The 20,789-nt window shown below is 46.3% G+C and overlaps 2 pseudogenes across 1 annotated transcript; one reads left to right on the top strand and one right to left on the bottom strand.

Annotated features, from left to right (window-relative positions):
• Window positions 1-5,757: 5,757 nt before the first annotated feature.
• Window positions 5,758-20,555, bottom strand: LOC149361216 (uncharacterized; annotated as a pseudogene). Its single transcript, XR_016288923.1, has 3 exons — window positions 12,234-20,555; window positions 9,899-10,584; window positions 5,758-9,637 (listed from the first exon to the last, which is right to left on the bottom strand). The product of XR_016288923.1 is annotated as an uncharacterized LOC149361216 (transcript).
• LOC149361217 (uncharacterized) lies at window positions 6,366-6,977 on the top strand (annotated as a pseudogene).
• Window positions 20,556-20,789: the final 234 nt, after the last annotated feature.

The raw sequence follows: 20,789 nt of genomic DNA, 5'->3' as shown, positions 1-20,789 counted from the left end.
TTAAAGCCCTGACCGGGAATTTCGTCGCCGGACGGGAGGGAAGACACTGGCAGTGGGGAACTTTTTGTAAGGCATTTTTCAACCACGTTACTTTTTGACTGTCAACGACATACACATGGCAGACTGTCAACGACATGGCCGCTTGACATGCGCAGGCAATCACAGCCCTACGCTGTCCACGACTGAATGGGCTAAGCGGTTCTCAATGCGAGGAGCACTGAGGGGCTCATAGTAGTTCTTCACTGCCCAGGCTTATAGGCAGCTTACCACTGCCCAGCTGCTCTTCACCCTTACAAAGACAGGGAAGTCCTGTTCACAGACCGCCAATCGTATATCAGCCTTTTATCTACTGGCACTAGGTTGAGCCACTGGGCTCGCATTGTCATGAGAGCTCCCTTCGGGTAGAACAACTTGGAGTCCAGGCTCAAGCTCCCTTCGGGGTGAGCAACTTAAGCAACATAGGAGCTCTGCCAGAGTGAAATCGCTCCCCTCGGGTTGAGCAATCTTCGAAGAAGTGCCTGTTCCCTCCCCTGGTTTCACAGAGTGGGGATGAGTCCTAATCCCCGAGGCAGGCATGTTTCTCTGTCAGTGCAATCGAGAAAAAAAGGGACTTATTAAAAAGGAAAAATCTTGTTCCATCACCTGTAAAAAGAAAAGGGAAAGCAAAAAAGAAAAGGGATCCAAATCTTAAGTAGTATAAGATACCTTATAAATCTTGATGTCCTAAGAACGAGGGAAATGTTAGTAAAGCCGAATATATAATTAAACACAAAGCACTAATCAAACTGCACTAACGTTTTTATATTTAACTTATATGCTATTTCTTATTGTTTCATCCGCACCCTTTCCTTTAAATACCTAAGAGTGCATCCAATGAGAGAGCAATGGGACCGTATTTTTCTCTTTAAAACGAATAATAGTAAATAATATTGAACAACAGAAATATATCCAATATACCCTAAGCTTTTATTTCCTTGTTTTTCGTGTTATTTGCTACTTCTTCTCGCTTTTTACTTTTTGTTATTTATTATATATAAATATTAAGTTTCCTATTCATTCCTCTTCTTTTCAGAGGAAACTGATGCTTACTTGAGTTTTACGAGCTTTGCAGAAAGTAATCAAGTGCTCGGGAAGACGGAGCGATTTCCAACACCTGACATACCTTTATCCAGAACAACATCAGAGCACGAGTGGACAAGAGGAAGAAATCAAGACCTCTGTACGTAAAGATGCCAAGACTAGAGGCTGAATTAATGCAGCTAGACAAACAAGAAAAATCTTCAAGAAACATGCGCGTCAATATGCCAATAGTTGTGTTATTAGCATAGAAATAAACACCGTTGAACCGCCCCCCCCCCCCCTCTCGGCTGTGGTTTCGCTGATGATGGTAGACCCCCCCCCCCGTTCTTTATCTTTTTTTTCTCTTTCTGCAATGCAAAATTTTCTTTTCATTTATATTGCCACCTGGTGGTTTCACGTGGCCTCAGAAAGACAAAGAAGTTAAGAGACGCGCGCGCTCTTCGAGCGTGCTATTCCACTGAGAACAGCCGTTGACTCTGTGTCCGCTTGCCTTTTACTTTGTGTGGTGCTCGCTACTACCGTGACAATATTATATTGGTTTAAGCCCGTTGTGCTCTAAGCGGTGCGGGCCGGGCGCTATTATTTTTATTTCTTTCAATTGCCCACCGTAATTTTTGTCAGTTTAGTCCGAGCCGCCGTTTAAACTTCAGCGAATTGCGCCCGCTCGACTCTCGGGATCACACCACTCGTCCAGCCGCGGTTCAACGAGGCAGCGTGCGCCAGTCTACGGGACGGGACGGCATCGTCGTGTACCTCTGGTCGTCGGACTCTCGCAGTGCCCGGTGAACAAATTGTGTTTTGAATGGTTCGACAAAACAGCGCTGATGGACGGGACGGAAGAAGAAGAGACAGACACATGCGCTGAACTAACAACCAAATGGTTTATTGCGAAAGAGTGGAGCAATATAAAGCATAGAAGGGAACAAAATGCGGGGAAAACATGACATACATACGGGAAATCGTCACTAATTAAGAAAAGCGATCTCTTGTGGAATAGAGCCGCCGATGGTTGGCTTACACATGAGTTGCCTAATACGTTAATGTGAAAAGCTTCCGATATCAGGTGCGAGGTGTGATCCCTATACTTGGCGATGATAGTGGTTTGTTTGGTTCAGATACGCCTCACATTCACTGCAATCTGCGGAATGAATGACCATTTTATTTCGGCGTGACTTGTTTTCAATGTCTTTCGCGTGTTCGCGTAGCCGTTCGTTGGCGCACCGTCCGGTCTCCCCGATGTAAAAACGGCCGCATGACAGCGGGACCTTGTAAACCACACCACAGCAACAGTTGACAAATTTGTTTCGGTGTTTCTTCTGACAAGCCTTCTTTCCACTTTCCTGGTTTCCACTTTCCACTCTTGCACAGGCCTCCCAACTTGTTCCTGGCAGAGAAAAGGAGCTTCAGGCCGGCTTTGTTCACAATCTTTTTCAGGTTATGCGATACTTGATGAACATACGGAATACATGTTATGTGCTTATTGTCCAGTTTGCGCATCACCTTCTGAATTCTGCATTCCTTCAGTATCGACTCTGCTATGCTAGATAATTAGTAAAATTTTACAGAAACCAATTTTCCTACATCTTGAGCTTGGCGCATGATAACCTTGGATGCTTATGCGCCACTAAACACAACACAACACAATGCTATGCTATATAAGATCTTCGTCGGGTAGCCCGCAGCGGTAAGCCTAGTAACCTGCGTGTCAAAACTGGCTTGGGTTTTATGCGCACATGATCTAAACAGAGCGGCTTTCATGCATGTTTTCGCTATCCCGCGCTTAACTATCTTAGAGTGGGCCGACCGGAAGGGGAGCAGGCTCTTCTGGGAGCGCGGGGAGTACATCCAACAGACATGGTCACACGATAGCACAAGTTCCAGATCTAAAAATCTTATTTTGTTGTTAGTAGGTAGCTCTGTGGTCACTTGTAGGTTCTTAAGTTCAGAGAGTAGCAGACGGAGCCGGTGGGAACGGTCGGACTGAGTTGCGTGCGTGCGCGTTAACACGGAACGCTCAATACTATATTAACGGCAAGATGCCGGCACACTGCTGCGTACCGCTTTGCAAACAGCGCGGAGCCACTGACAACAATGGAGCCAAGGTAAGTGTCGAAAGACTATTCTGTTATTTAACCGAGAATGGTGTCTGACAGATTCTCGACCTCGCGTACGTTTAACTGCAGGCAGTGTGACCATTTTTTTGTGCACTGAGCGAGTGGTCACAGAGAAGTTTTAAAGCGGGTTAGCGTAATGCTCCGGACACAGAGACGGGCTGCCGAAATTTGCACGATGGCAATGGTGAGAGTGCGGCGCGGTTCTGTACAGACAGCGCATGGCTGAGGCTCTTCGGAGCGCTACTCCGTCCGATGGGACCGCGTTGTGGCGTCAACCCAAAGAGGCAGAAAATGCGAAGCATCACATCCAGGTCTCTGTTTTTCTGATCAGCTTGGGTTTTATGTGCGGCGATGTCGAATGCACGGGCGCCCCGAAGAGCGCAGCAATGCGCTCGCAGTTTCCCCTCAAAGTGACACAGTCTGTACGTCTGTTTTGTTTATTTTTGCGGCTGCTGTGACCCAAGCTCTTGCGAGGAACACCCATTAAAACTGCCTCTGAAGATTTTTACGCGCCCGGCCTGCGTCTCGTTAATCGTTTACGTTTGTCATGTGCGACGTGCACCTTCACGCAATGTGAACTCTAAATTAATGTTGTCCCGTCGCATTTTTCGCACGTTTGCATACGCAGTCATGTCAGCACCCCTTCCAAGCCGTTTTTTTGTGAAGGCCTCCGCCGTTACGAGACTGTAGCAGGTTTTCCTGAGAGCAATATTATGTTGCGAACTGTGATGCTGGCGCATGAAACTTCCCGATGGAATATTAAATGATGTCACTTTCATTTCTTTTTGTTAAGGTGTCATTTCATCGCTTCCCAAATGATGAGCAACATTGCTCAAGAAATGGATCATTGCCATCCGGAGTGATGAAGGTGCCGACTTCCAAGTCAGCAAGTCAACGAAAGTTTGCTCTAAACACTTTCATGAAAGCGACTATGTGCCTGGTGTGGCAAGTGGCTACAGGATTCTTCGTGAGACAGCTGTGCCATCAGTGTTCAGCTTTCTTAAAGAGAAAAAGAAGCGAAAGCCACCAAAACAGCGTGCACTGCCACTGGTTAACAGAACTGTGAAGCGAGCACGTCAGGCAGTGCAGGCGTCGGAGCTGACAGGCAGTGCCAACTGTGCTGCACAGATGGATGCAGCAGTGGTGCTCCAGCCATTTCAAGTTCTGGAGCAATTTCTGGAGCAGAAAAAATATCCATTCTGGAGCACATTTGTATCAGAACGATAACCCTGGAGCAACATGGGAACAGCATGAACGGAATAAAGGAGTCACAAAGAGTTTGTTCCTAACGAGATAAGGTTGAGCCATGCGTAGCTAGGAAAAAAAAATCACAAAAACAGAGAAAATATTTTATTAATGCTCACACTGCCTTGCACGCAAGTTCAACCAAGCGTGCTTGACTAAATGTCCAGAGAACACGTTTACTAGAATCATTCTTTTTTCATGCTGGCTCTACAGTTAAACGTGGTCATAACGAAATTTTTAAAAAGTCTGAGATTTTTCTTTACATCCAGGTTTCCGTTACATGTAGGTTTCGCGAAGAGAGTCAAAAGGACACTGCAGAACGGGAACTGAAATAAGAAATAAAAGTAGGTGCAATCACCTTGAAAACATTTAAACAAAGCAGTGTAACTCGAAAGTCATAAACGTGGAGAAATTTTTGCGATCACGCTGATAGTGTGACTGCAGCAGCAGCTGCCGCCACCTCCGCCACGACCCACGCAAGGCGGGGGCACCGCGACCGAGCTGGAGAGGAACGCATGCGGCCGTGCCGCTGCCGTAGACCACCGCGGAGGTTCTTCCCCGCTGCTCCCTCGCTGTAGCCCCAGGAAACGGACTCCTCACCTTGCGTCACTGGCGATCTCCGCCGTCCCCGCTCCTGACACGCCAAAGTTATCGGCACCGGAATCACGCGAGCAACTACGCGGCAGTGATGGCCGTGCACTGCTCGGGTCTTTTCTTTTTTGCTATGCCCTATCATTTTTCGCTGCTTTTGAGCATGAACAGTTGTAACGCCACGTGGTATGACGTTTCAAAAGAGAAAGAGCCAGAGATGCGCCAACTGCAGCGGCTCGATGCAATCGGCGTTCCTCTCATGTCAGTTCGTGCTTTATCGTCACGGAACTTTAGCGTGGTTCTAACAAATTTTGAGTGGCTCAGCACTAACAGATAGAGGGCGTAGCCAGTTCGTTACATCAAGGTCAACTCCCACAACACGTTTACTACATGAAGGTCTGAAATACACGCGCTTCAATGGGGGCGGCGATGGTCTTTATGACTAGGCTTCACCGGACGCTCCCTGCTCAGTTTTTTTTCTACAGGAGCCGGCTTCAAAAAATGTGAAGTAACAGCCTCTCCCGAGTTCTTTCCTTCCTCCATAAAAACTGGCTGCTAAATTCTACCACAAGGCAGCCCACCAACGCCCTTGGTTGTCGCCCTTGGTTAGTAGGTTGTCGACCGAAATCCTGAATTGCTCTAAATATAGTTGCTTTCCCGCGACCGTGTCTTCTTTTTGGAGCAGCTAAGGCTCAATATTGATCAACTTGCCACTTTTGGAGCAGACTGGTGCAGCAAAATGTAAATGTATCAAAATGGAGCAGCTGGAGCACCACTGGATGCAGCTGCATGCAGTGATGATCAGGAAGACGGAAATTTATGTGAACACGCACCCACCAATCCCCCAGCCATAGATTTAGAGCGGGTCACCACCACTGCAGAGGAGCAGAAAAGAAATTTGTCAAAATTTCAGGATAGGTGCCCGCAGCTGGAGGAGCAGCTTATAGCAGCCAGGGAGGCTTCTCGCCAGCTGCAAGCGGAGAATGAAAACCTTACCTGTCAGCTTTCCGAAGAAACAGAAAGAACATCTGCCTTCTGCGTTGAGCGTTTCAAGGACTGTGATGAGGACATTATGTTTTATACTGGGTTACCAGGGTACGAGTGTTTCACAGGTCTTCTTCTTTTCCTGGATCCAGGAGAGAATGGCTGCAACATTTTGCGTGGAGACATTGAGGGAGAGGCAAAATGTTCCAAGGGTCGCAAGCGGAAGCTAACCGTAGAGAACGAACTGTTCTTGTGCGACTGCGCCTTGGGTTGTTTAAATCTGTGAGCCAGGTCGGCTTCAATGTATCATAGCCTACAATCTCTAGGATATGTACTGCCTGGTTAAACTTTATGTACGACAGCTTATGTCTAATACCTCTGTGGGCACCACGAGCTGTAGTGGATGCCACAATGCCGCCAGAATTTGCTGAAAAGTAATCCACTAGAGTTATATTAGACGCAACTGAGATTGAGTGCGATGTGCCATCATCTCTGTCCCTCCAGTCCAGCACATATTCAGTGTACAAGTCCTGCAACACTTTTAAAGGACTAATAGGTGTGCAACCTAATGGGCTCGTGTCCTTTTTCTCAGGCTTGTTTACAGGATCTATTTCTGACCGAGAGTGTGTAATCAAGGGTGGGTTTCTTGACCTAGAGTTTGACGACGATGATTCTGTAATGGCCGATAAAGGTTTCCGCATTGAAGACCTCTTAACTAGGCAAAATATAAAGCTAAATATTCCGCCATTTCTAAAAGATCAGAAGTTTACAGAAAGTGAAGTCAAGGAAACACGAGAAATCGCCTCACTCAGAATTCATGTCGAGCGCCGTATACAGAGGATCAAGGCATACCACATATTCGACAGAGCAATACCAGTCACCTTGGCTCCACTTATTAATCAAATATGGACTGTGATAGCTATCCTCACAAACTTTCAGTCACCCCTAATCCAACGCCTTTAGAAGTCCATATATCTTTTAACAATCACTTTTAACAAAGCTTGGTTTCCCTTGATAGTTAGTATTACGAACCATTTTCCCAAAGCAACGCCTAGCATCTTCATCAGCCTGACTACACCCACTGCAGGGCAAAGGTCTATCCCATGTCTCTCCAATTAACCCTGTCCTTTGCCAGCTGTGGCCACTGTATCCTTGCAGACTTCTTAATCTCATCCGCCCACCTTTCTGCCGTCCCCTGCTACGCTTGGCTTCTTTTGGAATCCACTCCGTTACCCAGTTGTTATCTTGCCTTCGCATTACATGCCCTGCCCAAGCCCATTTCTTCCTCTTGATTTCAACTAGGATATAATTAACCCGTGTTTGTTCCCTCACCCACTCCGCCCGCTTCCGATCTCTTAATGTTACACCTATCATTTTTCTTTCCATAGCTTGCCGCATGGTCCTTAACTTAAGCTGAACCCTCTTTGTTAGCCTGCACGTTTCTGCCCCATAGGTGAGAACCGGTAAGATACAGCTTGAATTTTTAACTCATGCAAGTGGCACATCTGACAATATTGCCTGTAGCAAGTTGAATGAAGGCGTCATGCATACTGTCAGGGTGCACGCAACGAGATGATCAGGGGACAACACAGAAAAAACTGGTATCCAGTCATTTTAATGTATGGCTACAGTGTTTTTTTCCTTCATAATGCGAGATCAACTAGACACCCTTGCAGCGTTGTGAACTGATTTCTTTTGTCGTCTGTGGTGGTGGCGCAAGCTAGGTCGCTCGCTTGGATGCATTGTTATGCCAACCTTTGTTCATGCATAGCAAGTTGCCTCTGTGGTATTCTGTTTGTGGTTGAGGGAACACTGAGAACAACTTCATCCAAGTTTTGTTGTACGACTCTTTCTGGCTGTATTGGTGTTTGTATTGGCAAGAAGCACAAACTTAATGCCGGGAAAGTTGCATTTAAAACTTTTCCAGCTACCCAATACTCATGTCTATACAGACAGGCTCCATTGTTACCATTTTGAAGTGTGCAGATGTTAGCCCAGCCTCTGGGATTGGCACTTAAAATCTGATGCTGCATCTCAATTTTTGCTCTTTCTAGCTTAGAAAGACTGTTTTCTGTGAAAGTAGTCTTTATTGTATTAAAATGCGGTAATCTATCAATATAGGCAGCCTTCAATTTCTCCTGTGTCCCTTTAAGATGATCGATAATAAAATAGTCATGATTAAGTGCTCTTTGCCTCCCTCATAGTTATGCAAGCAGACTATTTTGTTGCTTTTGTGCAGGTTATATGTGCATCATAGGAGCCCGATTACAACAAGGGTGCTAACAGCCTACTGCTGCACAAACTGACTGCGTGACGTGAAAATACTGAGTAACCAGGGTGAACAAAGTGAAAACAGGTAGCTGCAGATAACGTCTATATTAAGTCAACATTCTTGCTACTTGATGCTCTTTGTTCCATAATTCCATCTAATACTGACAATAAAATGTTTTGATGCTTTAGCCTGAGCTGCTAAGCCCACTGAATGTGTAACGATGGTAAGGGATGAAATCTGAATGTTCAGAAGTGAATTCTTGTTGATTAGCTGAATGAAGAGCCTTTTGTATTTATGATGTACTATCAGTGTATGCGAAAAGGAATACACACGAAGCAATTATTCCAGGGGAGGCATCTTTATTTTCAACCCACCACTGTGGCTCGGAGGTTGCCACGCTTGGCTGCTGACCCAAAACACACAAGTTTGATCCCGGCTTGGCGGCCAAATTTTGATGAAGGTGGAATTCTAGAGGCCCATGTGCTGCGCGATGTCAGTGCACGTTAAAGAACCCCAGGTGGTCGAAATTTCCAGAGCCCTTCACTACGGTGCCCCCCATAGCCTGAGTTACTTTGGGACGTTAAACCCCAATAAACCAATGTTTATTTTCAAGGAAGCCCTTTGCGTGCCCCTTCACTTGACGAGAAAAAAAAATCTAGAGGGACTGGTGCTTATTTTTCAAGTATGGCAATATGTGCCCAAAAAAGAAATCGTCCAGCTTCGAACGCATTTGAAGCCAGTCTTCTTTGTCAAACTGTATACGCTCTACTGCTATCCAGTTCTCAGAGCACACCACGAAGTCTGCCCACAAACAGCCGGTCACAGCCATCTGACCGAGCACCTGAGCGTAGTACTCATGTCTTCTGTCAAGCTCTGGCTCGCCATTTTCACTAGATCTCAGGCAAAATGGCCTTGCTATAGCTTGCTCCAGCTCGCTGTCCTTTAAAGAATATAAGCATTTAATCTCCAGAACTCCAAATGTTGACTCCTCAGGATCAAAAACAAACCTGTCAGGGCTAGTGCCTAGCGACGGAAATCCAGGATTAACGGCTATGCCACTCTGATGAAGTGACACACAGTGTCCATAGCTCTGCATAACAGCACTGTAACGGTCAGCAGCAAGGCTTTAATTTCTTAGTCCGTATTGTACTGCACGAATGCGAGAGAGGCCTTTGCTTTCAATGACATTGGCAACACCTACATCGGTCCATTCCTCTCTCCTCTTAATGACACGCCCAAAACGTGAGGCAGTTAATTGGTTCGCTCGTGCTTCCCGCCACCTTGCACTATGTGTCTGTTGCCTAGAGTTCAGCTCTAACTCTCTTGCTTCTTGTGGTGACAGCTGTAGTTCCTGCAAAAACAGCAGAAGAAATGCAAGTACATGATCACACACCATCCAGTGCCAACTCTTCTGTGATTAAACTTTTACAGAAAAACTCTCAGAGCAACAGTGATATCTTAATTTGATGAAGTTTTATGACACTGTAGCTTTGCATTTTTGTGTAGTTTGTGCACATAACATAACTGTTTGTAAAAAAAACAGTACCCACACTGGCATAGAAGTACAGTATCGAAAGTACAGGCATTAAAACCTAAGACAGGCAGTGCTTACCACCAGTATGCTCAGCTCTTCAGCACTTAAGGTGTCAGGCAACCTGCACTGTGCCACTTCATCAAAAAGATAAAGGTCTGGGACAGCAGTGATTCTTGCGGACCCTGCAGAGATGCTGGCTGACAGCCACGTCTTGAAGCCCGAAGGCAGCTTTGCTTGCCGGTAGGAGAGTGGTGAACCAGCAGGTGCTGGCCCTCTCTTTGTGTCAACAAATGGCCCCTCGGCAGCCAGCAACACCGTGGAAAAATCATGGCTTCCGAGTACAGCAAGAGTTCTGCCTAGTACATGCAAGGAGTCTAGTTGCTTCTGCTCCTCCTCTTTCTTTGTAGGTGTACTAAAGAGCCGCAATGGAGAAGGCACAGGCATTCTCCCGTGGGCTCCTCCAGTCGATGTCTTGTACATTCATTGCCCTAATTCCTTGTCGTCGAGGTCGCCTCCACTGTTGAGGGAGCTCAGTGCAAGTAAGCTCAGCTGGTGCCTCTTTGAAGCCCTGCTTCTTGAGCAAAATTATTACCCGCAGTGCTGCGAGAAAGTGGCTGCACGACTGGCTCGCACCAGCTGGGCACTCGCAGGCTGAATCGCTGACGACACCAGTTGTCTGTTTAAAGGCAAGAAGAACCGTGTATGGTTTACCAGTCTTCTTCTGGCTTCGGAAACATGTTGCTCGTGCGTAGACAACGTCAAACCTGCCAGGAGAGTAAAATGATGAAAATCAACACATTGAATCAGATGAGACCCACAAAACAACAGTGGGAGGCAGCATGATGGAGGTGATGAAGAAAAAAATAGACGATTTAGCGCTGGAGTAAATCGCACGTGCTGTATACTTTCACAAGGAAAGAGGAGAAGCCAGGAAAGACTTTCAACACGGTTAAGTGCACACTACCAACTCATAGTTCATTCTTGACATGAGAAAAAGAAAACACAAAGGGTACCGAAAGAAGAATATTTTGATTATAAGTGGCAAGTCGAAGCATGACAAGTAGTTAAGGGAAAAAAACATCCTCTTGTCAATGCTGAGGCTGTCATGTACAACATAGCAATCTCTACGAATGCACAGGTGGTTAACATATATGAACCACAGCCTGATATCACTAGTAGACGCTACGCAGGATGGGCCATGTGCATCGCTTTAGTTCCAAGCATGGTTCATAGCAATCACATTTGCCTGCTACTCTCAATGCCTTTAACATCAGCATCTCCCACCTGCTAAGTGCCACCGACGGAACACTGACACATGCTCCCTCTTGTCCTGTGTTGTACATGACGGCCTCAGCAGTGATACAAGGATGCCTTTTCCCGTTCACTACATGTCCTGCTTTGACTTGCCACTTATTCTAATTAAAATAATCTTCTTTGTTATCCTTTGCGCTTTCTTTTCCTTCATGTCAAAAATAAGCCATCAGTTGGTAGTATGCACTTGATCGTGTTGAACACCTATCCTGGCTCCTTTTATTTCCTTGCGGAACTATCCAGCGCCTGCAATTTATCTCAGCTGTAAACTATGTCGAACCCAAACTTTACTTAAGTTCGCGTGACAAATGCAAATTAGGTGTACTGGCATTGTACGGCCACTGTTTACTTATCTCATTAAACTGTGCGTATCTTATTCTTAAGTACTACGGTATATTGACACATGCCTTAGTGAAAGAGGAAGGAAAAGTTGATCACTATTCATGCGTAAGTATAAGTGAAAGTCGGGTTTGCGTTCCACTCGCGCTCGGCTCAAGCAGCCCTTTCCGATCGGGCGGTCGGCTCAAGCAGGGGCCGGACAAACAGACACAGATCAGCAAAGTCCGTGACTGCGGCTTTTAGCGCTAGCACACTAATAGGTGGCTGAAATGTGTGCAACACCACAGCGCGCGAACAAACGAGGTCGCAAAACCAAGTGTTTGTTCCTGTATTAAAATGCAAGTCAACGTTTTCCTTATCACGTTTTCAAATCTTGTTTACGTCATGTTTCGACTATGCAGATAGATAACTGCTCGAAGCCTTGTTTTCTTTAAAAAAAAAAAGACGGGCTGAAACGGGAGGGCCTAAAAGACATCGTACTGAGGTTCTGACGTCCCTCTGGACATACCGCTTAACGGCAAATTATCAACCGGCACGGCGAGCTCACGCAAGCACCACCAACATAGTATTTACGAACATCGTGCGTTAACCATCGCAGGACTTGCGCTGACTTACATTATAACGCAAATGTACCTGATTCGCTTCAGAATGCACGTAATAAGCGGCGCAGGTGGTACCACGGTTACTGCAGTGAAGCAAGGCTTTATATATAGCACAAACTTATCTCGACGACATCTATCACAGCAAGAATAAATCCACAAACCTTGAATCGCAGATGTTTGTGACCAGCGACGACGGAAGTACGTACGCTTCGACAGCAAAGGCATAGGATTTGGTCTGCTGCCGCATCGATGGCGTTGACGACGTGCAGAAACGCGTCAGCGTGTCTTCAGTGACGAGTGGCAAATCGTCTAGATTATTCCGCCACATTTCGTGACCACTGGACGGAAAGCGCTGTCCCTGTGCCATAGGGAGACAAAATGTGTGGCTCCAACCGTCACTTGTACGGCTTTTGCACTGCGAACGCTCCACAACACACAGTCAGACACAGATACACAGTTGGCGTCCGCAGGACGCTTGCCCAACACAAGATGGCGGCGTGTCCAGTGTTGCCAGATGAGCAAGTAATTTTGAACATCCCCTATTGGTCTGGGTATCGGGCATGCAGCAGTAATATTGGGTATTGAGCAGTCCGGCTTTGTAGTTGTCGCCAATGTGCAGCCTGCGCTATGGTGAGGGACAGAGCGGGGTGTGCGTATTCCCTTCGTTTGTCTCGGTAATACGAGAGAATATCACGGAAGGAGAGCAGGTAGTGCGCGGGCCGCGGGCGAACGACCGTCGTGTGAATCGCCCCTTAACGCCATTTTAAGTACGTGCGCAGTCGCCTTTGCGCAAGGAACGTGCCGGCCACACAAATGGCTCGAAGGGCAACGCGAAAATCGCGAGCCGGCCGCCCTAGAAGCTCGCCAGGAGCAGAACAGCTGTGAAAGAAAATACGAGCAGAATTGCTTTATTAAGGCGAAAGCCTTTAATGCCTCATACCGTCGTGAGCAGGGAATGCTAGTGTGTTCGAGTTCTGGCGAAGAAAAAAAAACTTTATTGAGACTGGGAATGGAACCAGGGCCTTTGGCACTTCAAGGGTAGTCGCTGCCATTCCGCCACGAACACAGTTTGAGCATGAATAAAGGCACATCTAGTGAACGCACGGGTTTCGTGAGTCAAATAAAAGAAATGAAAAATACTAATTAACTGCTAATTAATGACGCTTAAGCTTCGCCTTTAGAAATGGAACACGACAGCGTGTTGTAGCGCTGCCAGGCAGCGGTAGACACCCGTCAAAACGCGGACACATCTGCCGACACAGCTGCTAACGACGGTATGAGGCATTAAAGGCTTTCACCTTAAAAAACCTTATTGAGACTGGGAATATCGAACCAGGGCCTTTGGCACCTCAAGGGTAGTCGCTGCCATTCCGCCACGAACACGGTTTGAGCATGAATACATAACACGAAAAATATTAGAGAAAAGGCACATCTAGTGAACGCACGGGTTTCGTGAGTGAAATAAAACAAATAAAAGAATGCAAATATGAAAAGAAACAAAAATAATCAAGAAATTAAACTATAAAACACGAAAAATATTAAAGAACACAGACCGTGTGGTCCAGATGACGCGCAGAATCGCGGTTTTGCACGACAGAACCGCAAGAAACCGCGGCGGCGGGGCGCGGAGGCAGACTCGCCGGAGGAATAGACCGAAGAGCGCAACAGCCTTGAAAGAAAAAAAGAGGAGAAGGGAAAAAATGAGAAGGGGCGGCGCTGTGGGGAGGGTTCTGGGACGCCAACGAGGACTGAGCCCTAGCTTGTACTTAGTTATCATCACGCGTAGCTTTCACCGAAGAATAAGAAGACAGGTTGCAGAAGAATGATTGAGCGATAAGCAGCGCTGAAGCTACGGAAGTTGTCCTAAATTAATTCTTGCGTGAAATTTATCCGCGAATGTCTGAGCGTGAGCGATGCGATGATTCCTCGAATGTTGCAAAACGAAGAACGGAATGGGAGGAAAAGCCCCAGGAACCAAATGGCTACTGTTTGATATAAGCTGCGAGCTTCTTTAGCCATCTTGATAGATATAGGCGTTGCCACCTTAGCCGAAATCCATATACGCCTGCACTTCAAGTACCGCATAGGCCAGCCGCAAAGCACGAGCGCTGTGCAGTACCTTCACCTGGATGAATCGAGTGTTCAAGCCTGTGTATGCTTCTTGTTTGCAACCTCCATTGAAACCGGAAGCCCTGAGAGCTCCTCCGATGCGGGTAGAACCTGAGAATGTCACACCTGGCGCATTTTGCTCAGTGTTTAGCAGTTATCGAAACAAAGCTTATTTCAGGCCAGTGTTCCTGAACAAGCAGACGGGGCGGCAACTCCACCGTTACAGTGGCGCGGAGTGGGGTCGCCAGCACTAGTGTCATTTGTCTTTCCATAAACCAGCTGTGCACTGCAATTGTAACTTGCGTCCTGCGTGCATTAGAATAAATTTTGCTGAAAAGCTGCTCGCAAAACTGCTGCTGGTTTGGTCGACTCCGAGTAGATTTGGTGCCTTGACATTGTTGGCTTTACATCTGACATGGCACACGAATAAATAATTAAGTAAATAAATAATAAATTAAGAAATTAAAAATAAATAAACAATCAATCTATCAATCAGTCAATCCCATTTATCGCACCGTCTCGAGGATGTAGCGGGTTGCGAACTAAACTTCGTACATTAACATTGTCTGCTAAGATGTACTGGCCAGCCGTTAATGAAGCACACTGAGAAATTAATACTTAAAAACTTTTGTTACATTGCATTTTTACGGCCTGGGCCTTCAAAATTTACTGCCGCTCGGCGATGTCAGCGGTACCACATTTGCTTGGGAAAAATGTCGGTTCTGGTGTGTTTTTATTTACAGAAAAAGAACACATGCCTTGTTTACCACCGTTTTCGTAGCGTTTAAACAAGCGCGCTCAGGGAGAAAGCGAAATAGATGAGAGGAAAGCGTCAAATCCAATCCAATCCCTTAACGAGGAGGTACGGTGTGATCCAAGCAATTTTCCGGAGGATTCTCACGTGCAGGCTGTTGAGTTGTTTTCCGGTCGTTCTTTAAATCAGGTGAGTGACTGCGCTCTGTCGATAGCAACGAAAAGAACCATGGTCGTCGCGTCTGCAGCACTTAGCTTGCAGTGTCGGTATAGCATGGTACAACCTGTCGTGACCACGGCGTAGTGACGTGGACATGATCAGTCTAGGCCTAACGGGCTCAGAGTAAAGTCAAGGTAGATGTACTATGGTAGCGTAGGCTGCATAGAAGCCCATACGTTCAAAACATGGCGGCTCATGGTGTGCAGCCAGCGCAGTCTGCGAAATGCGTGGACAACTAAAAAGTGACATCATAATTAAAAAAAAAAAGCGACGTTGAAGTCACGTGTTTTAGTGACGTCATATTCGTGACGTCAGCGCCACGTGCTGCTTGGCGGGAAAAATACACTGCTGAACGCCGCGACGCTTCAGCGTGACACCCGACACGAGAACGAAGAAAGAAGACACGACGAGTGCCGACCACCAACGCTATTTTTAGGTAGTCAGTTCTCGTTGTGCCTTTTTTCCTTCGGCCTCGCCTCAGGTGTCGCGCTGAATGTCAGGGTTGTAATGTGGCAACATGCGCAGTTATTTATGTTACTGCCACATTAGTTTTAGGTGTAATGACTGCTTGCTTGGGTGCTGTTTCTAAGCACCCAAGTTTGGAAGAAATGGGCTGTGGTAGAATTGTACTGAGTTGTGCTCACACAGAAAAGGACAGTGATGCAATCTTTTTAATAAAAGTGATGATTTAACGAGTTGAAAGCCACAGTACACAAGAATCTGATTAGTGACACAAAAACACAGTGGTGATGTAATCGGTGAGGAAAGTTTAAAATATAAAAATAAGGTAGTTTGCCTGGTGTGCATAAATGCCATCAATGCACTGCAAGCAGCACTGCACTTTCCCAGCAAAATTAGGGCTTCCTTTAAAACATGCAAAGGACAGACATCTTCATCAATACAATCAAACGCAATGCACATAAATGAAGCAAAACCGAGGAGCACTCGTACACAATGGGGAATCAAGAAAAAGTTAATATTCAACGTAAAGGCTAACTACTGGTGATGTTCTGTATGCTCCAGATGATAGCCGCAAACCAAGATTATGAATGGGGTCTAAGTAGGATGCTCTTGCCGAACCATATACTATGCACCCATAGTCCAGCTTGGAGCGCACCAGTGAGCGATATATTTGTAAAAGGCTTGCTCTATCGGACCCCCACCGCTTCCGTGAGAGCACTTTTAAGATATTGAGGGTTTGAGAAGCTTTCTTTTTAAGGTTGTTAATGTGTGGTAGAAATGTGAGTTTTTTGTCGAAAGTTACGCCTAAAAATTTGTGTTCTTGTTTAATTGGTAGCGGAGTATGATTCAGGTACAGATTGGGATTGACCTGCAGGCCTCGTCGCAATGAAAAAAGAACAGCTACTGTTTTTTGAGGGGAAAATTTAAATCCATTTCTGTCTGCCCAAGAACCTAGTTTATTTAGTGTGATTTGTATTTGTCTCTCACAGGTTGATATGCTGGAGGACGTGCATGCTATTTGTAGGTCATCTACATAAACTGAATACATTATGGACTTGGGTATTGCTTTAGCTAAGCCATCACGATCTTAATATCCAACCTTTTTTTGCCCGCACTAACGTTTTCAAATACAGTTTTTTTCCGCGCACTGTGGAGTGTTGGAATTCTTTGGACGGCAACATTCGTGCACTATCAATCTCTGATTTTGCGTCGGCAATTGAGTCGTAGCATTGTATGTTGTTTTTCTAGCGTTTATATTTGTAATGCTTGTATGTACTCTTGTATGCGTGGAATTGTTCCACATTTTTGTACCCACTCCTGCTATAGCCCCTTGAATAGGGCTGCAGTATTTTCAAATAAATAAATAAATAAATAAATAAAATAAATTTTTACTATGAAGAGTGTCGTGCTTAGAACACACCCCTGGGGTACGCCATTCTCTTGGGTGAAAGTCATGGAGAGAGTTGCTCCTAGGCGGACTCGGAATATGCGGTTAGCCAGGAAGTCGTTCAAGCAGTTCAACATCCTGCCGCGGATACCTAGCTCTGCTAGGTCACGGAGGATGCCGAACTTCCAGGTAGTATCGTAGGCCTTCTCCAAGTCGAAGAAGACCCCAATACAGTGCTGCTTGTGGATGAACGCCTCCCGGATGGTGTTTTCTAGACGGACAAGGTGATCTGTGGTCGAGCATGCTTTTTTGAACCCACATTGGTGTGTATCTAATAGTTGCCGAGATTCAAGTATGAAGGTCAATCTAATGTTTATTACACTTTCGAAAGATTTAGCAATGCAGCTGGTGAGGGCTATTGGTCTGTAACTGCTAGGACTTGTTGGTGGTTTTCCGGGTTTGAGAAAAGGTATTATGACTGCTTTTTTCCACTCGTCAGGTATATTTCCAGTTATCCAGATTTTATTAAAGAATTTTAACAGTGCCTCTACAGCAGCCTCGGAGAGATGTGCAAGCATAGCATAATGCACGTTGTCTGGTCCCGGTGCTGTCTTTTTGCCAGAAGATAGTACCTTATTTAATTCTTGTAGTGTGAGAGGCTGGTTATAATCCTCATGAACACCTGCTCCAGATGGAAATTTTTGTTTTTCAGCTATTGCTTTGTGTTTCTGAAATGTGTTTGTGTAGTTGGATGAGCTTAAGATCTCAGCAAAATGCTCGCCCAGTATGTTGGCCTGTTCTAAAGATGTTTGTGTCCCGGGTGCTGTCAAGAGAGGAAGTGTGAAAGGGGTATGGTCACCAGTAAATTTACGAACTTTTTCCCACATTTTCTTTGATGTTATTGAACTATTTATTGAGGAGACATATTTCTTCCAAGAGGTTTTCTCTGCATTTCTTCGCACATACCGCGCTCTGGCTTTTGCCTTCTTAAAGGTGAGTAGGTTCTCTGCAGTGGGATATCGACGCAGAGCGCTCCAGGCTTTGTTTTGTTGTTTTTTTGCTAATGTGCATTCTTTTGTCCACCACACTTTGTGTTTCTTTTGTGCAAGTCCTGTTGTTTGTGGTATAGCGAGTGTTGCGGCCGATATTATGCATTCAGTAAACTTCTCATTAATTTCATCTGTGCTAAGGTCGTCACAAAATTCCTTTTCCAGAGTGGCACTTTTTGTAAAAAGTGACCAGTCGGCGAGCTGAATTTTCCAGCGCCGTGGCCTTGTGGGGATGATTGGAGTGGACGATGAGAGCCTGATGACGGTAGGTAAGTGATCGCTGCCCATGGGGTCATTTAAAACATCCCATTTAAAATCGTTAAAAAGTAATGGTGATGCGAAAGCTAAATCGAGAGAGCTCATTTTTGCTGAGCTTGGACAGCAATATGTGGCTTTTCCCGTATTTAAAAGACAGACATTATTCGAAAGTATAAAATCTTCGATTGTTTAGCCTCTAGAGTCACAGCGTTCGCTTCCCCAAAACGGAGAGTGAGCGTTAAAATCGCCAACTACCAGGAATGGCTCCGGCAGTTCATCGATCAGGCCTTCTAGATCTTGGCATGTTAATGTGATGTGTGGGGGAAGATATACAGAACATATTGTTATGGTTTTGTAGCTGATGACGCTAACCGCCTCAAGTTTTGTTTTCAGTTTGATTTCTTGAGCCGGGACGCCGCTTTGGATGATGATTGCGACGCCTCCCGAGAGTCTATTTGCATGTTCGCGATCACGCCTAAAAGTTGTATAATGTTTTAAGATATTTGAATGTTGTGGACCAAGATTGGTCTCCTGGAGACATAGGGCTAGAGGCATCACTGACCCTAGAATATGAGTTATATCACTGTAGTTCCTCAACATTCCTCTACAGTTCCATTGTATTATGAAAGCCATCTTAGTTTTGTGTTTGTACTGATTGAAAAGCTAGATCAAGTTGTTTATGGCCCCGTGACTCGGGGCCTGTCTTTTTTTGACCGATCCAGGGAGCTCCGCCGACCATCCGACGTGGACGGTGAGGGGCTGCTCGGGGTCGTGTCCATCGCCTCTGCAGAGGCACTGGACGACCGTGCAGGAGGCACATTGATTTTTGAGTTAGACCTCGACCTGTGGGAAGAGGTCTTTGGGCCCGCCGACCCGGGGGTCTGCGTCCCCTCCTTTGGGGTAGGCGGAGTAGCGTGAGCTACTCCACCAGACGGCGCGGATGGCCCCGCCCCAGGCTCACTACGTGTGACCTGGACAGGTGCCGAAGCCTGGTGTGGTGCGCCGCGCCCACGCACCACATCGGCGAAGTTTGTTTTTGCAGTGAAGGAGAATTTGTTTGTCTGAGCGTATTGCCTTCGTGCTTCTTTGAAAGAAATGTTTTGAGTAGTCTTGAGAGTAATAATTTCTTTTTCTTTTTTCCATGAAGGACAAGCTCTGGAGTAGGCAGCATGGTCTTCTTCACAGTTTGCACACCGTGGGTTAGCAACACATTCTTCGGATTGGTGGTCCTTCGAAGAGCATTTTGCGCAAGTTTTGCGGCCGCGACAACTCTGTGAGCCGTGGCCAAATCTCTGGCAGTTGAAACATCTGCGTGGGTTGGGAATATACGGTCTTACATTTATTTTCAGGTAGCCTACTTCAATGGATTCGGGCAATGTGCTCATGTTGAATGTCAAGATCAGCTGTTTGGTGTCCACTTCTTTGCCATCCTTCCGGATCTTGATCCGGTGGACATCTATAAGTTCTTGGTCAGTAAGTCCTTCGAGCATTTCCTTTTCAGAAAGGTGGACAAAATCTATTTCAGAGATGACGCCTCGTACAGTATTCAGAGACCGATGTGGGGTCACAGAGACAGGGATGTCCCCAATGGATACAATTGTTGCAACTTTTGAGTGTTGTATGCTGTCGCGCAGTTCAAGAAGTAAGTCGCCACTGGCCATTTTTGACATCTTGTAGCCAAGGCCTAAGGCATCCGTCAAGCGTTTTGAGACTTGGAATGGGGATATTATCCTTGCTTGCGTTTCTTCTGTTTTGCTATGGATGACGTGAAATTTTGGAAATGATACTTTTCTTTTTTGAAAAAAGTCGTCTGCTTCGGTCCGCCCTCTCTTGAGAGAGCGATCAAGTTTTTAAAGGGGGGGAGCCATAAAAAATTGAGGTTTTTCGGTCATGGTGCCAGCCACCCACCATGGAGCCCAACAGGGGGACGCGACAGGAACTTGAAAGCAAGTCCTGCCCACGCCAGCTGTACACCTTAACTATAACCTAATATGACTCAACTCAGGGTAGTTGGTCACACACGGTTAACCCTCGCCGCCAGGAAAAAGAGGAAAAAACGAAGAAGAGAGGAGGATACAGGAAGGTTGTAAGAAAGGGAATAGGAAGGTGAAAGATAGAGGGGAGGACAGGAAAAGGCGACTGCCGATTTCCTCCGGTTGGGTCAGGCCGGAGGTGCCGTCTGCAGGAAGCTGGGGCCAAAGTGGTGTGTTGCCTGCGCCGAGGGGCCTTAAGGGTCCAAACGCTCGGCATTGGCTCAACCACCAGGATCCCCTTTTCCCCGGACACGGCGATGCCACGCACGGCTAAGCGCGGATGCTCGGGTCCGTGGTGACGCATTGTTCACCATCATCCCCCTGCGGGGATGTCTCTGCGGATGCTCGGGTTAACCCCGTGGTGTCGCCACTCACCAACGTCTGCATGCTGCAGACGCCTCCCTGCGGGGATTTGCAAAAGATAAGGTTACAGATTTCTTATTAAT

This window comes from Amblyomma mixtum, chromosome 2 (genome assembly GCF_055824585.1).
Source record: "Amblyomma mixtum isolate Tamu chromosome 2, ASM5582458v1, whole genome shotgun sequence".
NCBI lineage: Eukaryota > Metazoa > Arthropoda > Arachnida > Ixodida > Ixodidae > Amblyomma > Amblyomma mixtum.
This window is presented reverse-complemented; position numbering and strand designations above follow the sequence as displayed.